Source organism: Mesocricetus auratus, unplaced genomic scaffold (assembly GCF_017639785.1).
Source record: "Mesocricetus auratus isolate SY011 unplaced genomic scaffold, BCM_Maur_2.0 Super-Scaffold_100007, whole genome shotgun sequence".
NCBI lineage: Eukaryota > Metazoa > Chordata > Mammalia > Rodentia > Cricetidae > Mesocricetus > Mesocricetus auratus.
In genome coordinates this window covers 76194691-76206111 of record NW_024429191.1, presented here as the reverse complement: position 1 = coordinate 76206111, position 11421 = coordinate 76194691, and the positions used below count along the sequence as shown (strand labels likewise).

The 11421-nt window shown below is 48.0% G+C and overlaps 1 long non-coding RNA gene across 1 annotated transcript; it reads right to left on the bottom strand.

Moving 5' to 3' along the window:
- Positions 1-10666: 10666 nt before the first annotated feature.
- LOC106021588 lies at positions 10667-11332 on the bottom strand. The gene is made up of 2 exons (XR_001196829.3): positions 11214-11332; positions 10667-10931 (listed from the first exon to the last, which is right to left on the bottom strand). It is a non-coding gene; the product is annotated as an uncharacterized LOC106021588 (long non-coding RNA).
- Positions 11333-11421: the final 89 nt, after the last annotated feature.

The window sequence follows — 11421 nt, the reverse complement described above, 5'->3', positions numbered from 1 at the left end:
CAGTCTGGCAAGAGGATGTGTTACGTCTAACTGGTGACTTCCAGGACGCTCTGGGAAGTCAGTTTCATCCTTTTGGCTATCTCCAGCCTGATCTTAGAGGGATCCTCAGAACTAGAAGTAGCTAGTCACATGGAGGGACCTCTGTTCAGCCTTGGAAGAACAGCTTCCCTGTTTCCTTTTTAATTTTTTCCTTTTTTGAGACTTATTTTTATTTGAAATCATGCGTGTTCACGCGTGGGGTGGGTGGGGAGGGGTCATATAAGTGCAGTTGTCCCCAGAGGTCAGAAGAGGGCGTGGGAATCCTCTGATGCTGGACTTACAGCCAGTTGTATGCAGCCCACGTTGGTGCTGGGAACTGAACTCAAGAGCAGCACAAGTTCTTAACTGCGAGCCACCTCTCCAGCCCCATCGCTGTTCTTTATGAGTTCACCCAGTACTTAGTTCGTTCAGTGTCTCCTCTGTCCCTGTCCTGTCTCCTGCCAGTTTACCCCTGAGGCCTGGGGACAGTTGGGAAGGGGAAAGAAAGGCACGCCTTTTGTTGGAAATTCCAAGAACACCCTGCAGGAGACATGTTTACACTAACAAATTACCCGTTGTTTGTCTGAAATTCAAAGCGAACTCGAATAGTTACTTTTTATTTGCTAACATCTAACTAATGATGTCAGTTGGAATGGTTCAGTCAAGAACACACCTGTGCTGGTCATGAGGCAATCAGGCAATGGGAGGCATCTCCTAGGAGTGAGAAATGAAAGACAGTGGCCTCTGGTTGTCACACCAGAGACCAGGGAACAAGGACTCTCAGATTGAAATGAGTGGAGATCTTCACTCTATCACGTACTAGCTGTGTGACCTTAGGCTAGTGACTAACCATCTCTGGGTCTTGGTTTACAAATCTGTAAGATCTAGCACACTGAGCTAAGGGCTAAAGGAGAAAACATTATAAGAAGTACTCAGCAGTCTGGTGCATAACGAATTATAATTGAATGAACAGTCTCAGATTTAGCAGTTGTGGAGCAGATGCGATATTTGTGGGGATCAATTTGAGGCACAAAGTTATTAGATAAAAACAAGCCACGTGCATGAAAATAAAGAGTCTGAAACTTACCCACCTAACCAAAGTAGATCAGCATGCCAGAGACAAAGGTTTGGTTTGGCTTGGTTTTGCCTGAGAAAGATCTCATTCTGTAGACTAGCCTGGAATTCAATATATAGAGGAGGCTGGCCTCGAACCTGAAGTGAGTGACTCTCGTGCCTTGGGGGGTGTTGAGGTGACAGGCGCACACCACCAGCCTGTGTTTTGTTTCTTTAAGAAGTAGAACAAGGGGCTGGAGAGATGGCTCAGAGGTTAAGAGCACTGCTTGCTCTTCCAGAGGTCCTGAGTTCAATTCCCAGCAACCACATGGTGGCTCACAACCATCTGTAATGAGATCTGGTGCCCTCTTCTGGAGTGCAGACACACATGGAGGCAGGATGTTGTATTCATAATAAATAAATCTTTAAAAAAAAAAAAGAAGTAGAACAAGTCAGCAGTGGTGGTGCACGCCTTTAATCCCAACACCCAGGAGGCAGAGGCAGGTGGATCTCTGTGAGTTCAAGGACAGCCCGTTCTAAGAGCGAGTTCCAGGACAGCTGGGACTGTTTCACAGAGGAAACCCTGCATCGAAAAACCAAAAACAGAAGCAGAACAAGAGGACTGAACCTGTGGTTTGGTGATATTGCATGCACATGCCTGGTATGAATAGGGAGGGAGGAAACTGAACACAGAGAAAAGATGCATGGCCATCACATGTAGTAGGAATCACATGTAGCTTTTGTCTATGTAAATGAGGTGATGATGTCAAATGATTTACTCCTTGAGTCACTGTCGGGAACGGTCAATACTGACATGTATTGTAACATAGCAGCCACTAGACTAGCCATCCCTCGGGCGTTGGTGGCACACACCTTTAATCCCACAGGTGGATCTCTTGAGAGTTCGAGGCCAGCCTGGTCTACAAAGAGAGTTCCAGGACAGCCTCCAAAACAACAATACAGAGAACCCCTGTCTCGAAACAAAACAAAACAAAACAAAAACCAACAAACAAAAATAACCAATAGCCATCCCTATATTCAACTAAGCAGGGTGGACTCATGCTTACAATCCCAACACTTGGGAAGCTGAGGCAGGAGGATTGGGGGTGTTGAGGCCCCAAAAATGTAGTAACAAAATGAAATACACAGACACACTTCCATATTTGAGGATTATGAAAATCAAGGGTCAAAAAGAGTAAGAAGCTTGTCCAAGGCATTTTCGGGCAACAGAGATAGCTGAAACACAGCAAAACCAAGTCCTTCCCCTGGCCCCATCCTCCAGTCAAGGACCTAATCTATGTCTTCCTAGGCTCTTCTGGGAGATGACATACTGACCTGGCTCTGAGAGTCGTTGGAGATGTACACTGGCATGCTAAGGCCGTTAAGGTCACACTAAAGATGTCCCTTCCACCCCAGCCCTACCCCTCCCATGCTCTCGGGTTAGTGCAACTGAGAGCAGCCGAAGTTTGACCCCAACTCTGAATCACTCTGCAGCCACATTCCTCCTCTCAGAAGTCCCTGAGGTCCCAGGTATTGTATCATTATTCTTCATTTTGCAGACTAGACACCCTGAGATTCTGAGAGGTAAAAGCAACTTTGCAAGGTCATACAGCTGAGCCACAGAAGCAGTGGCATCCACATTATCTTCAAGCAAGGGGCCCATGAGCTACCCCTCTCCCTAGACTGCTGTAGGAGAGCAAAAGTGGTTCCTCCATCTGCCATCAGAATCCCTTCATCTGCAAAAATACCTCCTCCCCTCTCCCTGCTTCCTGCAAACAAGCCCACGTTCTGGGCATCCGAGACCCCAGCACTGCAGACAATGCTCAGTCCTAGTGGGCTGCAGGGAGGGCGGGGCCTGGGTACTGAGCAGGCAAGGGGAGGGGGGAGAAGGGAGGAGGAGGAGCTGGGGTCAGAACTCACGCCCTGGGGAGGAGGCTCCAGAGGGCTGAGCCTCCCCAAGAGAAAGAGTGCATTGAAAGCCTGGAAGGAAAGGAAAAACCTTCTGGGTGTTTGACAAGCGGAGAGGAAGGGGGGCAGGGTGGGCGATGCCGATTCGATTCTCTGCTCAACTGTCGCTTTAGCAAGGCCTGGCAGGGAAGCCAAGGGAAGAGGATGTCTGGGGACAAAGACTGGAGGGGCAGGCTGGGGAGAAGGGGGTGGGCACTGGAGGCTGAGAGTTTGTGAGACAAGGGAACTTGGAAGAGAGACAGGGAAGGACTGCCCTAGGACGGAGGGCCCTGGACTCCCACCCAGAAGCAAGGTGCCCGAGAGTCACCTGAGAAAATCCTAGGCAGAGGAAAGAGGCTGTGGGCAGATCACCAACATGGAAGGGGCATGGAGGGGCTCTGGATGCTGGAGGTGACCTCTAAGGGTCACCAAGCCAAGGTCTGAAACCAGTGGCCTGTGAAGTGCCGGTCAATCATTGACCAGCCTGGGGGGCACAAAAAGTGTGGTGTGGTGTGGTGTGGTGTGTGTGTGTGTGTGTGTGTGTGTGTGAGCGCACGCGCGCTCCTCCCTTCTGCCTACCTCACCAGCCAGCCCTCAGGTCAGAGCCTTGAAAACAAACAGAAAAAGGGAGGGGACAGTCTGGTCCACAGTCCGAGGTCCATGCTGCAATCTAGGGCCTCCTGTGCAGCCTTGAGATGGGGTGCAGCTGTCAAGGCAATGTCTGTATGGATTAGTTACTTGGAAGGAGTCCCCCAGGTAGGCACAAGGCCTCCCTAGTCCACAGGAGAATAATGCAGACACTTCTGATAGGACAAATATGTCTTCCTAATGATGGTCCTTTTTTAGTTGAGAGATGATGGCACATGCCTTTAATCCCCAGCACTCAGGAGCAAAGGCAGACTGATGTTTCTGAGTTCAAGGGCAGCCTGGTTGACATAGAGAGTTCCAGAATGACCAGGACTACAAAGAGAAACTCTGCCTTGGGGGGCGGAGGAGATGGCTTTTTTTTTTCCAAGACATGAGTCTCACTATGTAGCTCTGGCTGTCCTGGGGATAGGGTTTTGATATGTCATCCAGTCTGGTCTTGAACTCCTGAACTCAAGCCATGCTGCCATCTCCAGATAGTTGGCAACTGCAGCCGCGCCTGGCTTCTCATCGGTATTTTAGGAAGTGGCATGGAGGTGGTGGCCCCTGAAACTCCCACTCTTGTCTCCTGAGAGCCTCACTGAGACATTCCTCACTCAGCCCAGGGTTCCTTTGTGCAGGTGAGCTCGGGGCAGGTGTCCCTTACTCCACCGTGACACTTAGTCCCTTGAGGTCCTAAATTCACCCCCCCCCACTAGAGTACAGAACACTGGGGTGTGAATGAGGACTCTGCCTCTGGCTTTGGAAAGAGCAGGCTCGAAAGTTTGCAGAGCATGTGGTGTTCCAGTGTCAGACTGCTGTCGAACCCACCTTGCCGTGTCTTCTCGTCCTTTGCCCTTCCATGTATTCATTCTCCCCCGTCCTTTAGTTCTGAGGACTGAACCCAGAGCCTCACACATGGCAGTCAAACACTTTACCATTGAGCTGTATCCCGCTCTATTTCTATTTTTATTTTGAGAAAGAATCTCACAAAATTACTTAGGATAGCCTTGGACTCATTCTATAGCCCAGGCAGGCTTTGCATATGTGATCCCCTGCCACAGGCCCCACAGTAGCTAAGATCTTTCTTAAGTTAAAACAGGAAAAAAATGCAAAGGCACCGTTTCCTGTATTGGTGAATGTCAGGTAGAAAATAATTAGATAATGTAATAGTGATCTAGCTGGGAGGGTAGGGGTGGGCAGGTGGAGAGCCTGCTTTGGGGTGGGGTAGAGAGCACCTTTGGGTGAGTGGAGTTCTCACCTGTCTGACCACAAAGAAGCAACTCCGAACACTCGTAGGGGGCAGAAAGTTCTAGACTGGGAAGAGTGAGTGCAAAGGGCCCGAGGCCAGAACAAGTTTAGTATCTCAGAAAAGCAGTGAGGTTGCCTAGGAGACAGACATGCAGCGTGGACTGAGGCAATGACAACTAGAGGTCTGGTTTGGGAGTCTCAGGACTTCAGGCAATGGGAAGCCACAGAGCCCTGGAGCAAATCCACGATGGGGTTTCTGCTTATGGACAGCTATTTGACTGCCATATGGAAGAAAACGATTGTGGGAGCCGGAGGCTGGCAATATGTCCGAGAGGTGCAAACACAAGGGCGTAGGGCAGCTGGTGATAGAAGCGGAAAAAGGAGCCAGGGTAAAGAGGAGTTAAAAAGTGTTTGGCATCGGGCATTGGTGGTGCACACCTTTAATCCCAGCACTCGGGAGGCAGAGGCAGGCGGATCTCTGTGAGTTCGAGACCAGCCTGGTCTACAGCGCGAGTTCCAGGACAGCCTCCAGAACAAAACAGAGAAACCCTGTCTTGAAAAACCAAAAAACAAAAAACAAAAAAGTGTTTGGCTTCTGTTTTTGTTGTTGAGACAGGATTTCTTTGTGCAGCCCTGGCTGTCCTGGAACTCACTCTGTAGACCAGGCTGGCCTCGAACTCACAGAGATCGGCCTGCCTCTGCCTCCCGAGTGCTGAGATTAAAGGCGTGCGCCACCACTACCCAGCTCAATTAATTTAGTTTTTGAGACTGTTTCACTGTGTAGCTCTGGCTGGCCTAGAATTCATTATGGAAGCCAGGCTTACTTTGAACATACTTCTACCCTCCTCTTTGAACCCCCACACCTGTCCAGATATATTTGCTAAAATAACGAACCTAATAGGTTCTTCTTTCTCTTCAGCTTGAGTAATAGATACACATAGATGTGTATATTTTTTACTAATGAAACCATTGTGAAGATTTTTTTTGCTTGTCAGTATATAACACCTATAGCCCACTGCTATGAATTTCTAGTTCACTTTCTATTTTAGAGATCATTCAAATTGGCAAAAATCACTGTCCATTGACAGGTATTCAGTCCCCTGTCCCTGTTTTTTGTTTTTTGGGTTTTTTTTCCTTTTTGAGACAGAATCTCACTACGTGGCTCTGGCTGGCTGATCTGGAACCTGCTATGTAGACTAGGCCTCTGCTTCCCTGCAGAGTCCAGGGATTAAAGATGTGGGCCATCACACCTAGCCTCCTACCAGGTTACACTTGGGTGGGTTTTCTTGGGGTGGAAATGCCTGGGTAGACCGTGTGTGTGCGTTCCAGTCACCTTATTCTACAGAGCAGTTGCACAGCATGCTATCAGCCTAGCAGTGACCAAGTTACCTGAGTGTTTTGCTTGACACTCGTTCACTTGTCTCCCTCGTCTGACCACAGACAGCCTACCTCGCTCAACACTGTTTCCACAGCCTGTGCACCATTGACAGGGCGCCCTCACTGTGGCCTGTGTTCCCCGGGTTTGCTCTAAGAGTGCAGCTTGCCTTGAGCTCTCCTTACACAGTTTGTCTGTCTTCCTCCTCCCTGGACTCAGAACAGTTCCTTTTGAGGGCAAAGAGAATTGCTGGGGATTGAACATAAGACCTGGCATGAGTGCTGGGAACCAGTGTGTCCTACACGGCTATGTCTTGGTCCTGGAAACCTGACTGGGGTAATGAGGGAATGACGAAAGGACAGACACTCAGATGCGCTTACAGAAAACCTGGGGCCAGGGGGTTTGCGCTTGCTCTGGTGGTGGGCATGAACTACACAACTTGGGAAGCTCGGTGTGTCTGTTACCCAAGGCACAGAAGGAGGGCTTACTTAGTGCTGCAGTTTTTTCACACTCTGCTCAAAGTAGTATTGTGACGGGAGAAAAGCTTGGCCATTCTTCTGAGCCTCGTGGGGAGGAAGGCTTTGCCAGTTTCCTTGGGTCTGAGGCATTGTTGTGCCCTGTCAGCACTACAATTCCCTCGGACCTCCTTGGCTCTGTGCGCTCCTTACATTCATTCACTCAGGGCTCACTCGGCTCCCACAAGAAGCCACTTCACCTTTTTCTCCCTTCACTGGCTGATGCAATGGCTGCCACACAGTAGGGCTCAATAAACCCGAACTGAAAGAGTGATCCATGAATTTTCAGCCTGTGGCACACTCAGAAACCCAATGTGAGTTCAAAAGCAGGTTAAGCTAACAGAGGGCAATATGAAAAGGGGCTGTAGGCTGGAAACCTGAGAAAGAGGAGACTAGTTAAGTGTTACCAGGGAAAATGTCCCAGGGGACAACATCCTGCCGCCAGACAAAAATTCCTAGGGAGAGACGGCTCAGTGGGTAAAGGCCTGTTGCCAAGACTGATCCATGGAGTTTGATCCCTGGGACCCACGAAGTTGAAGGAGGCAAGTCCCACACACTGTCCTCTGACCTCAACACACCATGGCATGTATACCCCCCACATAAATAAAGAGAATATAAAAAAATTAAAGACAAAGTAACAACAAAGTCACTCATAGATCTAACTTGCTTTCCTTCGTGATTCATAAACAGACTGCCCCCATCCCATAAATAGAGTGCAGACTCACACTGGTAGTAGCAGAACAGTGGGTCTTGTAAAGACAAACAGAACAAGAGGAGAAACCCTGACTGTAAGGCAGGCATCAGGAAGCAGAACGGGAGAAAACAATCATCCAACTTTGCTTAGCTCTAGTCCTCGGGTTGAAGCCAGGGCCTTGGGTGCTGTGACTCCCAGCCATTTCTGCTTCTGTTTTGTAAGGACCAAACCAGACAGAATTCTTTACTGTGATGACTCCAGTAGACCAGGGCCCTCTGCTTTTGTAGCCCTGGTTGACTTTGGGGTCTATCTGCTTCTCTAAGCACCCAGTTCAGTCCAAACAGTGGTCTCCAGCTGGATAAAGATCAGAAGCCTCCACTGGGATAATTTTTTCCACCAGGCAGATAGGCATAGGTGTTTAGGGTACTACAAAATGCTAGGGACTGCACAAATGTTCACTGAGCTCCAAAATATGAACATGAATTTTATTTGTTTTGGGATTTGGGGTTTTTCTCTCTCTCTAATTTTTTTACATCTATTTATTTACTCTGTTATAGTTTTTGTTTTGTTTTGTTTTTGGTTTTTACTTTTTGGAGCCCTCCACCCAGCTCCCAAATTAATACACCGAGACTTATTATTACTTATGAATGCCTGGCATTAGCTTGGCTTGTTTCAAGCCAGCTTTTCTTAAATTACCCCATTTCTCCTTAACTACATTCTGCCTCTGGGCTTTTTACCTTTCTTAATTCTGCATATCTTTCCTTCTTACTGTGTGGCTGTGTGGCTGTGTGGCTGTGAAAATGTGAAGATGTGTGGCTGTGTGGCTCTGTGGCTGTGAAGATGTGTGGTTCTGTGGCTGTGAAGATGTGTGGTTCTGTGGCTGTGTGGCTGTGTGGCTCTGTGGCTCTGTGGCTGTGTGACTGGCCCCTTGAGTCCTCCCTCTTCTCCTCCTTTTCTCACTCCTCCCTCTCTTCTCTGGATTTCTCAGAGAGATCCACCCGCCTCTGCCTCCTAAGTGCTGGGATTAAAGGCATGTGCCACAACATAAACAAATGTAATGCATCTTAAACTAATATTCCACAACATTCTGTGTGTGGTGAGCGTGACAGAATAACACAGCAAGTGTACAGACGTCAGAGGACAACTCGTGGGACTTGATTCTCTCCTTCCACCAAGGGAATTCCAGAGGCGGAATTCAAGCCATTAGCCTTGGTGGAAGAACTCTCAACCACTGAACCATCTTGCTGACTTTAAATTCATTATAAACAACAACAACAAAAAACCAGGTTGGGCTGGAGAGAAGGCTCAGCAGTTAATAGCACTGGCTGCTCTTCCAGATGAACCTGGGGTTCAATTCCCAGCACCCACATGGCCACTCACAGCTGTTTGTAACTCCAGTTCCAGGGGACCTGACACCTCTACACCAATGCACATAAAGTTAAATAAAAATTATTTTTAAAAATAGGTCTCATTTAGCCCAGGCTAGTCCTGACCTCTTTATGTAATTGAGGCAGGCCTTCAACTCCTAACCCTCCTATCACCGTCCCATTCCCTGGTGCTGAATTGTAGGTGTGCACTAACACACCTAGCTGCAAGCTATAGACTCTAACCCCAGAACAGGAACAGAAAAAAAAACATGGAAACTAAAGGTTCTGTTTGTTTTTAAGACAGGGTTTCTCTTTATAGTCCTGGCTGTCCTGGAACTCAGGCATTCACCACCACTGAGGGCAGAAACCAAAAGTTTTAAAGGAGTCCTGTCTCCACCTAGTTTACTCAGCTGGAGAAACTTTTCTCTTTCCTTGTCAGGATTTCATCCTCCCTCTTCCTAATGCTCCATCTTCACATGGGGATTATTGTAAAAGATACATCCTCAGAATAAAAAAAACAAAAAAAGTGTATTGTTAAAGGTCTGGATAGCAGACCCAAAGTAATATTAGGATTTGACTGTGTTCTCCATCAGCGACTAGGGACCACAATGCTCGCTTTTTCGATGTTTGTTGTTGGGTTTGTTTGTTTGTTTGTTTGTTTTGGAGGGTGTGTGTGTTTGTTTGTTTTGAGAAAAGGTCTCCCCATGTAACCCTGGCTGGCCTGGATCCACTTGCCCCTGCCCTTTGAGTGCCGGGATTTAAGTGTGTGTAACCACATCAGGCCTGAATGAACCAAGGTGGCACATGCCAATACTCCCCGCATTTAGGAGTCAGAGGCAGGAAGATTCCAATTTGGAGGCCACCCTGGGCTATACATTGAAACCTTATCTCCACAAAAAGTAATAATTTCTTCATCCCTATCAACTGGCTGGTCAACTTCAAGGACACTATGGTATACTTAAATGGAAGAAGTGCCATTCACAGAAAATACAGGGTGAATGATGCACCCCTGAGCAGCTTGCTGGGTGAATGAAGGTAACTCCATGATACTTCTAGTGAATTCCACACCCCACCTTCATCACCTTTAAATCCTACCCTCCAACCCCAGTTCCCTTTCCAGGGTATAAAGGAAGAAAGACCATGAATGAAAAGATTGGGGGGGAGGAGTGTTTAATCGCATGACTTCAAAACTACAGTGAGATTTGGGCACTGTTGGTTGGGCAGCTATGGGGATCACTAAAGCAAGCATCCAATTCCCAAGTATCTGTATCAGGGTATGTGCATGAAAGTACAGTGCCTACAGAGACCAGAAAAGGTTATCAGATTCCCTGGAGGTGGAGTTGCAAGTGGTGTGAGCTGCCATGTGTGGGTCCTGGGAACCGAGCTCCTGTCCTCTGAAAGAGCAGTACTCATTGTTAACTTTTGGGCCATCTCTTCTCCCCTAAGAAATTTCTTCTTGTTGTGTTGCATTTGTGTATGCCTCTGTGTGTGTGTGTGTGTGTGTGTGTGCGCGCGCGCGCACTATAGCACACACATGGATGTCACAGGACAACTTTGTGGAGTTGATTCTCTACTCTCACCTTTATGTGAATGCTGAGGGTCCAACCCAGGTTGTCAATCAAATACCTGCCCTCACTGAGCCAGGCACTTGGCTGGCTCATCCAGTTTTATGTTGTACATTCACTTAAAAAAAGGGAAAAGGCTCTCCAAGTGTCTCACACGAAGCCCAAGTCCTACTTCAATGCCACAGGTGAACAGGACAGGAAAGGACCCCCTCCCTGCCTCACAGGAAAACCATGCACTGCATATTTTCCTACCCATGTTAACAAATCAATCACCCGCAACAGGGGGCCTTTAATTGATAACAGAAAAACAAGCAAAAGCAAAATGATGTGATAGAAACCAGACAAGGCCAAGAGGCTCCGGAGACAGGGACTTTTGCAGTGGACCCGGAGTGATGAACGCAGTGGAGACCAGCAGGAGTGATGAACGCAGTGGAGACCAGCAGGAGTGATGAACGCAGTGGAGACCAGCAGGAGTGATGAACGCAGTGGAGACCAGCAGGTCAGGTCATGCAAGAAAGAAAGCTATGGGTCAAATTCGAATTTTAGAAATTGGAGTTGTGATTAGTTTTTCTGAGTTTTTGTTTGTCAGCTTGACATCTGGAAAAGGGGAATCTCAGTTGAGAAAATAAATGCACCCATCATATTGGCCTGTCAAGAGGGGGACACTCTCTTGATCAATAATTGATATGGGAGAGCCCATGCCACTGCCGGCGGTGCCAACTCTGGGCAAGTACTACTGGATGCTATAGAGACTAAGCAAGCCAGAAAGCAGTACTCCTTCGTGACCTCCACTTCCGTTCTTACCTCCTGGTTCCTGGCCTGGCAGTGTCTTTAATCAAGGTGACGGCACAAGAAATAGAAATGGAGAGCCCAGAACATCTGGAAACTGAAATCTAAGAAGGGCAGATGACAGGAGGGGCCCACTTGGGACAGAGATCATGGAGAAAGAAGAAAGAAAATACACTAATTTGTTCCCGAATACACACCACCCCTTGAATACTGTGTTTAGAGT